The sequence below is a fragment of the Phodopus roborovskii genome, unplaced genomic scaffold, assembly GCF_943737965.1.
Source record: "Phodopus roborovskii unplaced genomic scaffold, PHOROB, whole genome shotgun sequence".
NCBI classification, from domain to species: Eukaryota; Metazoa; Chordata; class Mammalia; order Rodentia; family Cricetidae; genus Phodopus; species Phodopus roborovskii.
Genome location: NW_026125052.1, coordinates 19,387,460 through 19,404,420, shown reverse-complemented (window position 1 = coordinate 19,404,420; position 16,961 = coordinate 19,387,460). Strand labels below are relative to the sequence as shown.

Sequence of the window (16,961 nt, the reverse complement as noted above, 5' to 3'; positions counted from 1 at the left end):
TATTGATTGATTGATTGATTGATTGTCTGTGGTCCACAGATTGAGAACTCCATGAAGTTTTGATCCAAATCATGAGGAAATTAACATTTCCTCCAACAGTGAATGTAAATAATAAAACTTAGTAGTTTGAGTAGTACCTGTGAGTTTGTGACCAATATGTTATAGCATCATAGTGTATGACAGTTGTTTCAGATTTCTTTAAAAAATGACTCATTTATGACTTCAAAGTTAGAAAGTTAGAATGGTCATTCAACTAATTATTATTTGATCGCTATGAAAAGGCACCTTTTTTTTTCTTGGTAATATAGTTTTCCAGGTCCTTGATTAATACCATGTACCACCATTTTTGTCCTAAAATTTTAGGGGCTGGGAAGATGTTTCTGAGGTTAAGAGCACTTGTTTGTTCTTGCGTAGGACAGGTTTTGTTTCCAGCACCCACACAGCAGCTTCAGCAGTCTGTAGCTACAGTTACCCCAGGGATTAGTGTCTAGCTTCCAAGGCATGCACAAAGAACATTTTATATGCATATACATAAAAATAAACAACTTGAAAAAAACAAAACTATGTTTTACTATAACTAGCCTTTTTTTTTTGCACTTCTCTGTACCCCAGGTGATCCTTCTGGATCAATGTGGCAGGCTGCCTCTGGATTCTAGATGATTTGATATAGTTTAGAAACATTCTGAGAAAGAGTCCCTATGTGTCACTAACACTGAAAAAGTTAAGAGTTCTGAATGATGGTATTTTCTTCTTAGTTCTTACTTCTGTCACCTGTCTACTAGGGCCTGAAGAGTCCTTTAAGTAGCTTCAAGACCAGAAGCTCTCTAGTTTTTGTATCCACTCCGTAATGGAAAGGCTCCTCTGCTTTCATGCTGCTTCAACATTATCTTTCATCTTCATTTTAGCTGCGGTTTTTCTTTTTACAATTTGAGAAAGTCGATCCTTTAGCATGCCAATTAGCTCCTCATCTGTGCATTGTTTACTCTCTTCTGTGTTATGGAATTCCTCGGGATACATTTACTTATTACTGGTATCAGAAGCTGAATAAATTTAAAAGTAAGATTCCCCACTAAATCTGGATATTGTGCTGATTTCTTTTCTTTTTTTTTTTTTTTTTTTTTTTTTTTTGGTTTTTGGTTTTTTGAGACAGGGTTTCTCTGTAGCTTTGGAGCCTGTCCTGGCACTCTCTCTGTAGATCAGGATGGCCTCGAACTCACAGAGATCCACCTGTCTCTGCCTCCCCAGTACTGGGACTAAAGGCATGCACCACCACTGCCCGGCTTGCCCTGGTTTTCTCTTCTTTTCTTTTTAAAAAACTTATTCTTCTCTCATAGTACATCCCAGTTTCCCCTCCCCTCATCTCCTCCCAGTCCCCTCTCCCCCGGATTTACTCCTCTTACTTTTCCCTTCCAACTGGGGTATCAACCAAACATGACATAACAAGTTACAATACTAGGCACATACCCTCATATCAAGACTGGACGAGACAATCCAGTAGGAGGAAAAGGGTCCCAAAAGCAGGCAAAAGAGTCAGAGACAGCCCTCCTCTTCCACAAGAACAGCAAGCTACACAACCAAAACATTCATGCAGAGGACCTAGGTCAGATCTACAGGGTCCCTGAATGTCGGTTTTGTCTCTGTGAGTCCTTACAAGCCCCGGTTAGTTGATTCCATGGGCTGTGTTCGTGTGGTTTATTTCTAATTTTGTGACTTGATTTAAAATTTTAAAAAAATTTTAATACTGTCTTTGTTAGCCCAAGTTGTCTTTTGAATTTATTACTCTTCTATCTTGGTCTCTTATGCTAGAATTATAGGCATAGGCCATCATGCTTGGCTAATTAATATATATATATATTTTTAGTTGGAATGTTTATGAATGGTACGAAAAATCACTATCTACCAAGAATGTGCCTGAGATTAAGTCTTTCTCTCCCTTGGTCTGCTGGGCAATCCTTTTCCTCCCTTGAGGTAAGCACTGTTACCACCTCTGAGTCTGATTTTTGACTATCAGCTCTCAATTCCTTCCTGGTCTGTAAGATGTGTGGCCTTTCCAGGCCCTCATGACCTCAAATCTGATTGACTTCATAAATAAACAATTATATGTGTATGTTTAATGCACATATACAAAATCTCTGTCCCTATGGCCTTCCGGGCCCGGTGTTCATCACATCGCTTCCTGGATGAAGAACCTGGAAGGGTGAGGGGCAGGGGTTGGGGGTGACAGAGGACCTGAGGGACTGAGGCCAGGGGTTGAGTGGCGGACTGCTGTGAAGCTCTGTAGGGATTCCAATTTTTATTTCTCCCACTAGGCCCCCTTCCAGTTCCGTCCAGCTCAAGCCTCTCTTTTCCTAGGGCCGAGACAGAGATAGGAGAGATACAGAGACAGAGACGCCGAGGCACCAGCATCTCTCTCCCCCCCCCAACGGTCCCGCCCCCCACAGCTCTGACGGACGTCCTCTCGCAGCCAATAGCGCTCGCGAATTGCCTTGGACGGGCCAATGAGAGACAGAGGAGGGCGGAAGCTTGCCCGCCCCCCCCCACTCTAGGCTTGGTTGAGCCGTGCAGGTAGGTCCGGGGCCGGGGGAGCTGCCGTTGGCACTACTGCCCCGGGGGGTGGGGGCGCGGCGGGTTGGGGTGATGGTGGCGCAGAGTGGGGCGTCCCATCCCGGGGTCGGCGCGGAGGGCGCCGCCTCGGGGCGGAGGGAGGCTGAAGGGTCGCGGGAGCGGGCGCCGCCGAGGGCCCTGAAGGCGGCCGGGCTGAGGACGCGGGGACGCGTGTGTGGGGACCCCCGGCCGGTGCCCACCCGCAAGGCCTGGGCCTCGGGCCATGGGCCGCGGCGGACCGGGAGCCTGGAGGCCAGCGGGCCCGGGCGGGGGGCGCCGAGCGGAGCCCCGAGGCCGAGCGAGGTGGGACGGACCGCGGCGGGCAGGACGGGAAGCGGCATCCCGCGGGCTGCCCCCTCCTGAGGCAAGTCGGGCAACCGCCACGGGCTCCGGGCCGCGAGCCCCGGCCACGGCCGCCCCCTCCTAACAATGGGGACCGGGCCGGAGGAGTCGCGGGCCGCGGGGGATGGGGGAGGCTCCGGGACTAGGGTCCGAGGCGGGGGAGGGGCGCGGGCTGGTGCGCTCTGGGATCGCGGCCCCGCGGTTCTGTGGAGCCTGGGGGTCGCGTCGCGGGGTGGAGGGGGGCGCTCAGGCTCGCCTGCGAGTCGGGTCAAGAGTCAAACTCCTCCGGTCCCCACCCCCCAAATCCGATGAGCGGTAGGCAAAGTGATGCCAAGTGTCCCTAACCGAAGTGGCAAACGGGGAGACAGAGTAAACCCACCCCAGAGCTTTATTTTATTTTTAAAACGGGGTATCTCGAATCTGATTTTTAAGAAATTATTTTTTTTAAAGAAGTGAGAGTATTTTTGTGTTCCTACTCGGGCAAGCCTCCATTTTAAGAGAAGCAGTAACTGGTTAAGCTGGAATTTTCATTCAGGCCTAGGACTTAAGGCTCCTACAAGGGGTCATTTAGTCCATCCTTTTGCGTCCCTACAAACTTAACACCCCCCCACCTTCAAAATTAATTCCTCCGGGCTGCTTTTAAAGATCTCCCCTCGCCAAAGCCCCTCCCCTTTTTTACTTGTTAGTACTTAAGTTAAGAATAGGTATGTTGATATAGAATGTGCTCTGAAACTTAATTTTAAGAAAAGTTAGGACATTGGAATTGTCAGGGAGGTTTACATTTATTAAATAAAAGTAGCTATAGACTTTTTGAGGTGGCTAATTAATAAATCATTTTCAGTAGTGCTTATGAAATAGTACTGGGAGAGTAACTTTTCCTTTGGGATGTTGGTTTTTTGAATCTTCTATAAGTAATTTTCGATTATTTAAAATTTATGTTCTCCTTTGATGTAAGATATACATGTGCCCTTTCCAAAGGGAATTGTATATTGAACCTTTTGTTGTTGTTTTTGTGTTTGATGCCACCTCAGTAAGTAGCCTTGCCTGGCCCCAAACTCAAACTCTATACCAGGCCAGTGTTGAACTGATAACAGCCTACCTCAACCTCCTCTGAGTGTTGCCACACCCAGCACTGGAACACTTTTTAGGATGGTAAGGCAGTTGGCACTTAGTATCCTTCCCAGATAGAATAAGCTATTAACATATTCTAGATTGTTTCCATCTAAATGAAAAATCATCCTTTTCAGATCTTCCCACTTCCTTATCCGTGGTAACTGGAGGGATTTCTTAGTCTCTTCCTGCTTCTTTCTGAGTCTCATCTGAACTATTCCTGACAGTATGAATGCTATTTGGATGCCTCTTAAGGTAAGATGTATTGGCTTTTCCTTAGTACTTCCTATGCGTGTTTTAGAACCAAGAATATTTGTTTGCTATTTGTGTTTTGAGACTGGGTCTCATTGTAGCCCAGGCTGTCCTGAACTTTTTAGATTGCTGAGCATGGCCTTAACTTCATGAACGTCCTGTCTCAACATTCCAAATGCTAGGGTGTTCTTGAATTTACTACTCAATTACCTTACAGGATACTCATCCTCAGGACTATTAGCTTCTTAGGATTTGTATTATTGCTGTTCTTGATTATTGGTGTTAAAATATTAATGAAGTTCTCAAATTAACTTTTATAATAATGATGAGTTCATTTTTTTCAAGCTTTAAATTATTACAGCTTACCTACTTATAAAATGCTGGTCCAAACCTGGTTGATGGCTTGGCAGTTCAGACTTTAAGGTCCTTTTTCAAACAGGTACTTTAGAGTCATATGAACTTGGGTGTGTCCCACTTTTGCAAATCAGTAGCTGATTCATGTGTTACAAAAGATGTGTCATTAACCATTTGTTTACTCTGAAGTTTCATATAGTATTATCAAGGTTTATGTGTACAACTCTTCAAATGCCTTGCTGCTCTTTAGGCCAGTTCGTGAACCCTTACATTCATTTTTTTTTTTTTTCAACAGGTAGCCATTGTGTCCTTGCTTTCACAGGGTAGAGGGCAATGTGGACAGTGATCATTTGATAAAAAAGCTTTCCATGATGGTTGTTCTTTGTCTCTAATGGCTCTTTGTGATCTGTTCAGAGATTGCAAAAGAACTCTTGGTTAGGATCAAGCAGAAGACTGAATTTAAGGCTTGAAAGTGAGGGAGTGAGAAGAAGGACTAAGAACTGATTAAAGTAGTGCCAGAAGTCCTCTGTCAGCCTCGCCTTCCTTGAGAGTTAGATAATGGTAGTTAAGATTGTTTTGTGGTGATCTGCTCTGTGTAATTCCAGAATAGTGTAGTGGGTAAATCAGAATAATGCGTCTGTGTAACCTAAATATTTAGACTTTTGGGAAATCTTTAGGTAATGTAGACTGACTCTTATCCTCATTTATGTTTTGGCTGCTCTTGTTGCTCTCATTTTTTCTAGCCCTTTTCCCCATGGTACAACTGCAGGGGTTGAATGGGGAAAGTTCTGATTGCCTAGAACTGGAGGTCTGTGTATAATTGTGTTTTCATTTCTTTTTTTTTTTAATATATTTTTATTTATGTGTGTTGGTGTTTTGCCTGCATGTATATCTGTGTGATGGTTCCAGAACCCCTGGAACTGGAGTTACATGCAGTAGTAAACTGCCCTGTGGGTGCTAGGAATTGAACCCTGGGTGGGACCTTGGTAGTGTTCTTAACTGCTGGGCCATCTCTCCTGCCCCCATTATTTCTACTTCTTAACAATTGTTTTGTACCAGGACTTGCTGGCTTCTATGATCAGTTTCCTTGATTTTAAGGTATTAAAATATTGAGGCCTACTTTTTAGTGATGTGTGTAGTGTTTAAGGTTTTACCTCTAATTATTGGTAAACCTGGGGTATTACCAGAGTCCTTTGACATGGTGGAAATACAGTCAATGTCTATAGTATGTCTGAATTATTACCTGTTAACTACTTTAGAATGTAATTATGTGGCTGCCTTAGTTTTATGTTTCCTACCAATCCTTTGGTGTAAAAAACGAGCTAAATCTAAACGTCATAGTTTTGAGATAGAGTCTTGCTATATATCCGAGAATGGCCTAGTAGTCTAATGACTCCCCAAGTGCTGAGATTGTAGGCATAAGCCATAAACAGTTTTTTTCCCTTCATATTTTCCTCCTTTTTTAAAAAAAATATTTACTTTTTATATGCATTGGTACTTTGCCTGCAGGTATGTCTGTGTGAGAGTGACAGATCTTTGAACCCAGGTCCTCTGGAAGAGTAGTCAGTTCCCTTAACCGTTGAGCCATTTCTCCAGCCCCTTCCTCTCGTTTTTTATGCATAAGGACATTTCAAAATATGCTTAATTTGACAGAAACGGTACTTTTCCCCTTGAATTTTTAGATTGGCATTGCATTTGTTAACTTGTAATTTATTTACTTGTATTTTATGTATATTGGCATTTTGCCTGCATGTATGTCTGTGTGAAGGTGTTAGATCCTCTGGAATAGGAGTTACAGACAGTTGTGAGCTGCCATGTGGGTCCTCTGGAAGAGCAGCCAGTGCTCTTAACCACTGAGCTATCTCCTCAGCCCTTTTTTTTTTGTTTTTTTAAATAGGGTTTCTCTGTGTAGGCCTGGCTGGCCTAGAACTCTGTAGACCAGGCTGGCCTCGAACTTAGAGATCCACTTGCCTCTGCCTCCCAAATGCTGGGATTAAGAGAGTGCACTGCCATACCACCAGTTACATTTTTTAATAAAAGGAAGCGAGACTTTAATTAAAGTGTATACATTATGGTAAAATGTTCATTTTTCTTTTTTGGTGTAATGTTGGAGATCCTGGATAAGCATTATACTACTGAGCTTTAGCCTCAGCCTCTAAAATTTCTATATTTCATATGGCTTATTTTCAGTTACTTTATTTTTTTATTGTAATTTAGTTGAAAATTTTATATTTATTTATTTGAGCATGCACAAATGTACATGTGTGCACACGTATGGGCCATAGTGCATGTGCTGTGTGTAGGTCAGAGGACAGCTTGTGGGAGTTGAGCCTCTCCTTTGACCAAGTGGGTTTTCAGGATCAATTTCAAGTCATTAGGTCTGGCAGCAGGTTTTTTTTTTTTTTTTTTTTTTTTAATTTTTTTATAAAATTAAATAAAAAATACTCTATATGCATAAAAAAAATAAAAAAATAAAAATAACCAAGGAAGAAAAAAAAAACATTTAAAAATTATTACTTTGCCTTAATGTGTGTGGGTATTTTTCCTCCTTGTATGTGTGTGGTTATAGGAAATGAACCCAGGTCTTCTGGAAGGGCAGCCAGTGCTCTAATCAATAAGCCATATTTCCATCCTCCAAGTAATCATCTTTACATGCCGAACTGTCTTGCTGGTCCCTAATTAAATTATTTATTTATTTGTTTATTTATTTTTGGGACATGGTGTTTTTATGTAAGTAGCCCTGGCTAACCTAGAACTCACTATGTAGACTAGGCTGGCTTCAAACTCAGAGATTCACTTGTCTCTGAATCTTGAGTGTGGGGGATTAAAGGCATGTGTTACACCTGGCCTAATTTTTTTTTTCCTTACTGTTTGTTTATTTCGGAGTGTCTCTCTGTGTGTATATATACCTTACAGTTGTGTCTTGCGGGTCCTGAGGATCAAACTCAGGTTGGCAGACTTGGCTTGCAGTGCTTTTACCTTGGAGGTGTCTCACCCACCTATTTCTTATTTTTATTTGTTGAGTTTGCTCTGTCCTTGCATCTTGATGTGCTTCTAGGAATTGAACTCAGGATATTAGACTTGAATGGCAAGAGTTTTTCCCTGCTGAAACTTTAAATTTGAGATAAGTTCTTACTGTTACCTTGGCTGTCTAAACTGTCGATTAAGATTAGGTTGGCCTTGAATTAAGACAGATAAGCTTGCTTCTGCCCCGAGTGCTGGGATTAAAAGTATGATCCACTACACCTCGCTTTTTATACTTTTTGTTTGACTCAAATCCAAATATTTGAAAACAACATTTAAAATTAAGTGGAAACTAACAGGTAATTCCCTGTGTCCTCTTTTGTTGGATGACGGGAGGCAGGTTTTTGAGCAGTGGCTGAAGTGATGAACTGAAAATGGACTAGTAATTTAGGACATGTGTTATTTTGGGATCTTAATGTTTTCTTTTTCTTTCTTTTTTTTTTTTTTTTGAGCTGGCTGGCCTGGTACTCACAGAGATCCACCTGTTTCTTCCTCCCAAGTACCTGGCTGGATTTTAATTAAAAAAAAGTTTTTTTTTAAATTTAGTTATGCATTTTTCTGGTGTGTGTGTGTGTGTGTGTGTCTGTCTGTCTGTCTGTCTGTCTGTCTGTCTGTCTGTCTGTGTCTGTGTGTGCACGCATGTGCCCAGGAAGTCCAGAAGCGGATGTCAGATCTTCTGGAGCTGGAGTTATAGATGTGGTTGTGAGTCACCCAACATGGGTGTTTGGTATCAATCTTGGGTCCTCTGCAAGAGCAACACGTGTTCTTAACTGCTGCTGTATCTCTCTAGTCTCCAAGAATTTTTTTCTTCAGCATGGTATCATTTGTTCAGGCTGGCTTTGAACTCATGGTACAGTTGAGTATTACCTTGAACTCCCCCTGCTTCCTAATGCTGGGTTTACAGGCATGAGCTGCCATACTATGCCTATTTTTAAAATTATTTTATGCATATGGTTTCTGCCTGGATGTATATATGTGTACCACATACTTGCCTGATGTCTAAGGCATTCTGAAGAAGGGATCAAATTCCTTGGAACTGGAATTACAGACGGTTGTTAGCTGCTTTGTGGGTTCTGAGAATCAAACACAGGTCTTCTGGAAGAACAGCGACAGGTGCTCTTAATGACTGAGCCATCTCTTTAGCTTCTCCCTCCTCCCATGCCTGAGTTTTTAATGTAGTGCTAGTGATCCCAATCCAGAGGTTCCTGCATGCTAGGCAGCGTTTTTCCAGCTGAACTACTTGCTAGTCTTGAGGGTTTTTTTTTTGTCTGTTTGTGTGTTTATGTGTTTGTGTGTGTGTTTTTGTTTTTGGTTTTTTCTTTTCAAGACATTCTTGGTAGTAACCTTAGCTGCTTAGAACTACTAGGTAGATCAGGCTGGCCCTTGAACTCATTCATGCCCTTAGCCTCTTGAGTGCTGGGATAACTATCATATGCTACCATTCCTGGCCAGTGATTTTGAATTTATTGATATATATATATATTTCCCCCCCCCCTTAGGGGGGAGCTACACGGTCAAGCACTAAAAGTCTTTCTTTGCTTGTGCCAAATGTGATGGTGCATACCTACATTTATTACCCAGCACTTGGAAGGCAGGGGCAGACAGATCTTTGATTTCAAGGCCAGCTTGGTGTACATAGTAAGACCTTGTAACGAGTATGGTTTTTCCACCCGCCGCCCGGTTTTGTCCCGCCGCCACGCCAGCCCCAAATAACACATTGAGACTCTGTATTAGATATAATTCTGTTGGCCCGGTTACTTGTTTCTTATCGGCTAGCTCTGCCTTAATTATTAACCCATTTCTATGTATTTCCATGTGGTCTTACCAGCGAGAGGTGGCTGGAATGGCGGTTCTGTTCTCCAGGCTCTCCATCCTGACTCTTCCTTACTACTTCCTATTTCCTCCTTGTCTCCTAGTCCCTCCTATCTTCCTTTCCTATTGACCAACAGTGCTTTATTATTAACCAGTATGAGAAACATATATACATAATGGCATCTTCTATCATCTCCTCTTTTCTGTCTAAATAAAAAGAAGGACCTTAACACAATAAAATATATAACAAAACAGTTATCAAATAAGAATCACAGTTAACAATATTTAGTCCATTAACATTTAGCAAGATTTAAGAAAATATCCCATCATCTATTCTATCTTTGTGTGTCTAAAGTCTATGTAACTTATCTTTAATCCTAACTAAGGAAAACTATAATCATTACTATCTGTCTTCAACTCCTTCAAAGACCACAGAAGGATAGTATATAATCTCTAGAAATGACAGAGACATCTTGCCTTGTCAGTCACCTGAAGTTCTTCTGTCATGTTTCATCTTCAGCCCATAGGCCATAGTATGTCTAGCAGACTCTTCAACAAAGCAGGAAACTTATTATACGTGTTCTTACACATTAATGTGTGATATTTGCTCTCTCCCTTTCTAGAACATATTCAGTGTAAGTTTAAGAGACAAAGTACTTCACACTGTATATGTGGTGTTTGTAACAGTAGTTGTAGCCAGTTTATCTGCCTCTTGATCATGGTTATGTATGACCAGCAGGGGGAGCCAGTTATTCATGTGACTATCTCAACTGGTTTTCAAGTTTGTCAAGAGAAGGTAAAAACTTTATTGGCAAAGAACATGATCAAAGTTCACTAAAAGAAATTATAAATCATCAAGAAGCATATGAAAAACATTTTTATTCTAATAACTAATCAAAGTACTACAAAGTAAATGATTTTCACCTATTAAATTGACAAATGAAACTGTTAGAGATGCTAAAAATTCTCTATGAACACTGTGGGAATGTGTACAGGGTCAAATTTTTCTTGAAGATACTGGATAGTACATACCAATAAACTTAAAAATATCTTTCAATTGGGGTTCTAGCTCTATGAATTTATCCAAAGAGGGAAAAGATATTTGTAAATAAAGATACTTTTTGTAGCATTATTTATACTAAAGAAAATTGAGACTAGATCTAAATGAGCAGCAACATTAATGGGAAGATAAAGATAATTATGTTTAAGGATTTAAGGGTAAATTTTCTTTTTCTTTTTGTTTCTTGAGACAGGGTTTCTCTGTGTAGCTTAGAGCTGTTCTGGAATTTCCTCTGTAAACCAGGCTGGTTTTTAACTCATGGAGATCCTCCTGCTTCTGCCTCTGAGTGCTGGGATTAAAGGTGTGGGCAATAGTAAATATTTTTAATGTCTTTAATTGAATTCATGGGAACTCAAACTACATGCTACAGAACTACTGTACTGTGGTAGATTTTTTACTTTTTATTTTATGTGCATTGGTGTTTTTGCCTGCATGTATGTCTGTGAAGGTGTCGCAGTTACAGATAGTGGTGAGCTGCCATGTGAGTGCTGTGAATTGAACCCAGGAAGAGCAGCCAAGTGTTCCCAACGAAGGGGCCATATCTTCAGCTCTATTTACTCTTAAATATTTGTTTTTATTTCTATATGTCATGTGTATACAGTGCCCAAGAAGGCCAGAATATGGCATTGAATCCTCTGGAGTTAGAGTAATAAGTGGTTGTGATCCAATTGAAATGGGTGCTTGGAACTGAACTAAGGTTCTTTGGAAGAGCAGCTAATACTGTTAGCTGATGAGCTCTATTTATTTTTAGGACATGGTCTCACTGTGTAACTGTGGTGGACCTGGGATTTTATGTTGACCATGCTGGCCTTGAACTCACAGAGAGAGAGTCTGCCTTTGCCTTCCAAGTCCTTGGATTAAAGGCGTGCTCCACCATGCCTTGCTGAAATTTAATAATTTATTTGAGACAAGAGTGTCAGTGTGTAATCCTGGCTATCCTAAAACTCCCAGAGATCTGCCTGTCTTTGCCTCCTAAGGACTGAGATTTGAAAGCAGGAGCCAACATGCCTACTGAAATATAATTTTTTGAAGATTAAAAAAATATTTTTAGTTGTGTTTATTTTACCTGAGGTGTACAAATCATTTGTCTGCATATGTACCACCATGCTGAATGCTTATTGCTCTCAGAGGTCAGCACAGAGAGAGGGTGTTGGAACTCCAAAAACTGGAGTTACAGATGGTTGTGGGCTACCATGTGGGTGCTGGGTACCCTGTAAGAGAGCAAGTGCTCTTAACTGCCTTTCCATCTCTCCATCTCTTGAAGATTGTTTTATTTTTGTGAGGAGCTTCTCACTATGCAACCCTGTACTGCCTGGAACTATGTTTAAACTAGGTGGGCTTGATGTCCCTACTTGTGTTCCCAAAGTGTTTGGGATTACAGGTGTTCACTCCACACCCCTCCACATCCCCAACCCCCGGCTGCTTTTTGGAGAATTTTTAAATCTTGAGACAGTCAGGAGCAAAGCTACATAAAAGACTCTAAGTATGAAATAGAAGACTAAGACTATGTATTTGTTATACTTATAAAAATAGATAAAGAGAATGGAAGGAACTTTGTCAGCAACTTTATTTTGCCTTTGGAAAGGCAGAACCAATTTGCTGATAACCCATTGTGTCCTGTAATAACTAGAAACCGCTGGTCAGCTAAATAATTTTACTCCGGTTGGAATGGCGATGATTATAGTGGCAGATGTAAAGTAAGCTCGAGTGTCTACATCTAAGCCTACTGTAAATATATCGTGGGCTCATACAATAAACCCTAGAAATCCAATTGACATTATTGCTCACACTATTCCTATATACCCGAATGGTTCTTTTTTGCTTGAGTAGTATGTAACAATGTGTGAAATAATGCCAAAGCCAGGTAAGATAAGAATATAAACTTCTGGGTGACCAAAGAATCAAAATAAGTGTTGGTAAAGAATAGGATCTCCTCCTCCAGCAGGGTCAAAAAAGGTTGTATTGAGATTTTGGTCTGTTAGAAGTATTGTAATACCTGCAACTAGTACTGGTAGTGAAAGAAGGTAGAAGAACAGCCGTAATAAGAACAGATCACACAAATAATGGTGTTTGATATTGTGTTATAGCTGGTGGTTTCATATTAATAATTGTAGTAATAAAGTTAATAGCTCCTAGGATTGATGAGATACCAGCTAAGTGGAGTGAGAAAATTGTTAAATTTACTGATGCTCCTGCGTGAGCTAAGTTTCTAGAGGCTGTCTGTCTGTCTGGATGGCACTAAGGAATGTTATTTTCTCGACAGCCTTGTCCCAGAGCCATGTCAGCCCCAAATAACACACAGAGACACCCTATTAGATATAAAGCTGTTGGCCTATTACTAGCGTTTCTTATTGGCTAGCTCTGTCTTAAATATTAACCCATTTCTATCAATCTAAGCTTTTCCATGTGGTCTTATCTTACCAGAAAGAGGATCCAGACCTCTGCTTTCCTGGTCCTGTATGTTGAATCTCCTATCTCTTCTCTCAGTCCTCCTTGTCTCCTAGTCCCGCCTATCTTGCTTTCCTATTGGCCAACAGGGCTTTATTCATTAACCAGTAAGAGAAACATATTTACAGAATGCCATCTTTCATCAGAATGTCATTGACCTTAAAAAAAGTGCTACTCTTTTTTTTTTTTTTTTTTTTTTTTTTTGGTTTTTTGTTTTTTAAGACAGGGTTTCTCTGTATTGCTTTGGAGCCTGTCCTGGAACTTGCTCTGTAGACCAGGCTGACCGTGAACTCCCAGAGATCCGCCTGCCTCTGCCTCCTGAGTGCTGGGACTAAAGGTGTGTGCCACCAATGCCTGTTTAAGAGCTAATCTAAGAATCTTAGGGTTTCTTGAAATTATTTCCATCCTGTAGACCCAAGGGTGAATTTATCCATAGATGTAAGCACTTCTTGAAATCTATTTTTAACTTCATATACCTTTTGGTGGTAACTCATTCATTCCACAGATTTATGTCTCTTCTTTCCTTTTTTTTTTTTTTTTTTTTTTTTTTTTTTTTTTGGAGACAGAGTTTCTTTGTGTAATTCTGGCTATCCTGGAGAATTCTCTCTATAGACCAGGCTGACCTTGAGCTCAAGAGATTCACCTGCTTTTGCCTCCCAAAGATGTGTGCCACCACCATCTGGGTTTTTTGTTTTGTTTTTTTTTTTTTTTTAGAAAGATAGAGTCTATAATTTTTGATTTTCAGTGGCTAATAGTTAAGATGTGGTTGATTAGAATTGCCAATATTGGATTTTTCTTTTCTTTTTTTTTTTTCTTTTTTCTTTTGAGACAGGGTTTCTCAGTAGCCCTTGCTGCCCAGGAACTCACTCTGTAGCATGGCTGGCCTCAAACATAGAGATCCACCTGTCTCTACATCCCAAGTGCTGTGATAAAAGGTGTGTGCCACCACTGCCATACTAATTTTAATTTTTTAATGTTGGGTTAAATTGCTTGTATGTCTGTCTGTGCACCATGCCTATACACTCCAGCAGAGGGCATTGGTTTTCCTTGGGAGTAGAATTACAGCCAATAATAAGATGCCAGTGTGGGATTGAACTCAGATCCTCGGAGGAGCAACCAATGCTTTTAACTACTGAGCCATATCTCCAGCCTCAGATTTTTCTATCTTTTAAAGTAAATTACCTTATCCCTTGGCTTTCATGTTTTCTCAGTTGAAGATGCCTGGTTTTAAATTTAATATTCATTCCTTTAACCTTCTCTGGAACTTTGACAGCTTTATTTTTCCTCCTGGATTTATAATAGTTACCTAAAACTGCTTTCTCTTCCTTTATTATGTTTTTGAGAGAGTCTTGCTATGTAGTGTAGGCTATAGTCAAACTGTCTATCCTGCTTTGGTCGTCCAGACTCTGGGATTACAGGAATATGCTACCACACTTGATATTTATTTACTTATTCAATTTTTGGGATGGGATTTAATATAATTTGGGCTGGCCTTCACCTCACTTCTGATTCTTCTACTTTTCCTTTGTGAGTTTGGGAATATAGGATGGTTTAGATGGATTCTAGTGTTTCATGTGTGTTACCAAGCACTCTGCCAGCTGAACCACATCCCCAACCTGACTTTGATTTTCTATTACATTTTTTGTACGTTTATTTTCTGTGTATGTTTGCACAAGTATGAGATCACAGAAGCATACCATGGAACTGTGTGGAGATCAAAGGACAACTTGCATAAGTTAGTTCTCCTACCATGGGATTGAGCTGGTTGTCATAAGGCTTGGCAGCAACCCTTCACCTGGTAGGCCACTTGCTGACATGCAGCTTTTGTTTTTTATTACTAATTTTTTGAGTTGTGTAGGTAGCACATGCTTGTAAATAGCAGCACCTTTTTGTGCTAATTGAGGCAGAAGGATCATCATGAGTTTGAGGCCAGCTAGGGCTACATAGTGAATTGAAGAACAACCTGGACTACAAAACAAGACTCTCTCTGTCTTAAAATACTAACCACAAAAAAAAAAAAAAAAAAAAAAAAAAAAAAAAAAAAAAAATTAAAACTTGAGAGTATGGTTTGGATACAGCTAAACTGTGATTTGGTAGAATAGAAAAGTAAGTTCTGTTTGTGGCATTTTCTTTGTTGTGAGTAGAATTTTTTTAAAAAATTTTTACTTTCCCTCTTCTTTTTGCATAGAGCAATTATTCAAAAATGCCTTTTTGATGGGAAGACATGGATTCTTTAAACATAGCTTAGATTTTATTTTGTAGGTACAGTGTTATACTTGCTATTTTCTGTCTGTAATAGTCTGTCTTTTCTTAGTAGTCTCTTCAATGAAAGCAGAACCTTGCTAGTTAGGTGAGATCATTAGAAAGCTTAGTTTCAAATGTGTCCCTCTGGATTTCATAATTTTGTCTACACAGGAACTTCCTAGAGCAGGAGCAGTTTCTCTTCAGCTGGACAGAATTGCAATATTTAGGCAGAATTCATGCTTGCTGAAATATTTGGTCAGCTGAAAAGAAAGCCTAGGTTTTGTAAATATTTCTCATTTGCTATACTTATTTAGAAATCCTTTCCATCTCTCAGATTTTTATTTTTCTAACTCATGGTGGTTTTAAATTTGGGAAGATCACACTTCCATCTTTAACACAAGACATTTCTTACATATTTTTCATATAATTTATTAAAATGTTGAATATAGCTTTTCTAAAATAATTACCCAAGATCAGTCTTCTGTTTCTTTTCATTTGGGTGGCAAATAGTGTTTATGCTTAGTCCCCCTTCTATATAGTCTGTTTATTTAGAGCTTTATCAGTTGTCTCATAAAAGCACACATAAATAGTATTTGCATAATTCTTAGAGAGTTCTGATGTACTGATGATTTCTCCCTTTTGAGTCAGGGTGTTTTCCTTGTTACTATGTCTCTGATCCCATCTTATGTAATAGTCATGCTAAGGTTTCTGATCCCATCTCTTGTAAGAGACTTGCCATTTCATGAGAAGATGGAAGCTATGTTGACATTTTTTGTTTAGCAAGTATTTATTGAGTACCTAATTATGCAAAGAGTTGAACAGGGGATTGGGTAAATGCTGCAAAAGCAAATAGATCCCAGTTCCGTCCAACTGGGACTTAAAGAAGGTCATTTCTCCCACATGAATGCCAGCTAGGATGTTTTTCTGAAGTCTTATAATTAATATGTCTGGCATTTGATACATCAGTTTGGAAGCATCTTGCAAGTTTAATGATGAATTTGGTTTACTATCAGTGATTTGTATGCTTTAAAGAATAATTTAGAAATAGTTTTTTTCCCTTATATCTTCTCTAGTAAACACTAAAGTAAATAAATGTTGTATGTAAATTGTTTTGCTTTGATCACTGTTAATAATCTAGTCATCAGATAACCCTTTCATCTTTTAGTAGCTTTGTACTTTTCTTTTTTTTTTTTTTTTAAACATAGGGTCTTGAGTCCTTAAGTCTATGCTGTCCTGGAACTCAGTATATATCCCAGGCAAGCCTTGATCATTTAGCAGTCTTCTGAGTGTTGGGATTTCAGGCCTGAAGCATCACTCCTAGCTATTAGGTTTTGCTTACGTAAGTCTCAGTGCTTCTGGACACTTGTGATGGTCTTTATTGCTTTCTCTCAATTGTAGTTTGTTTTTCTACTTTGAGAAAAAGTAGTTTTTCCTCTACTCCCTTGTTGTGATACTTAGCAATTTAAGATTTTTGTTTAGGCACCTAAATTTTGAGATCTTTTGCTTTTCTGTGAAGTATTTTGGAGTCTATCTCTGCTTTATAGTGCATATCTTTTTAAGCAAAAAAATAATTTTATGTAACTAAAGTCTAGATTGGGATATGTTTTCTCAAAATTGGGAAGTCATTTTTAGGTGTTGCATATATATTTTGTCAATGATTTTGTTTTTATATTACTAGTGGTCATATATGTCAATTTTCTTTTTGTGTGTG

The 16,961-nt window shown here is 39.8% G+C and overlaps 1 protein-coding gene across 6 annotated transcripts in view; it reads left to right on the top strand.

Annotated features, from left to right (window-relative positions):
* The first annotated feature begins 2,438 nt into the window (after positions 1–2,438).
* Positions 2,439–16,961, top strand: part of Kansl1 (KAT8 regulatory NSL complex subunit 1) — a 124,049-nt gene continuing 109,526 nt past the window's right edge. For 3 of the 6 annotated variants that reach the window (XM_051178743.1, XM_051178704.1, XM_051178715.1), the window contains exons 1-2: positions 2,446–2,565; positions 4,194–4,311. The gene's annotated coding sequence lies outside the window, so the exon portion shown is untranslated. Of the gene's footprint in view, positions 2,566–4,193; positions 4,312–16,961 lie in introns of all 6 variants that reach the window. The other 3 variants (XM_051178730.1, XM_051178724.1, XM_051178735.1) reach the window with 2 other exon arrangements.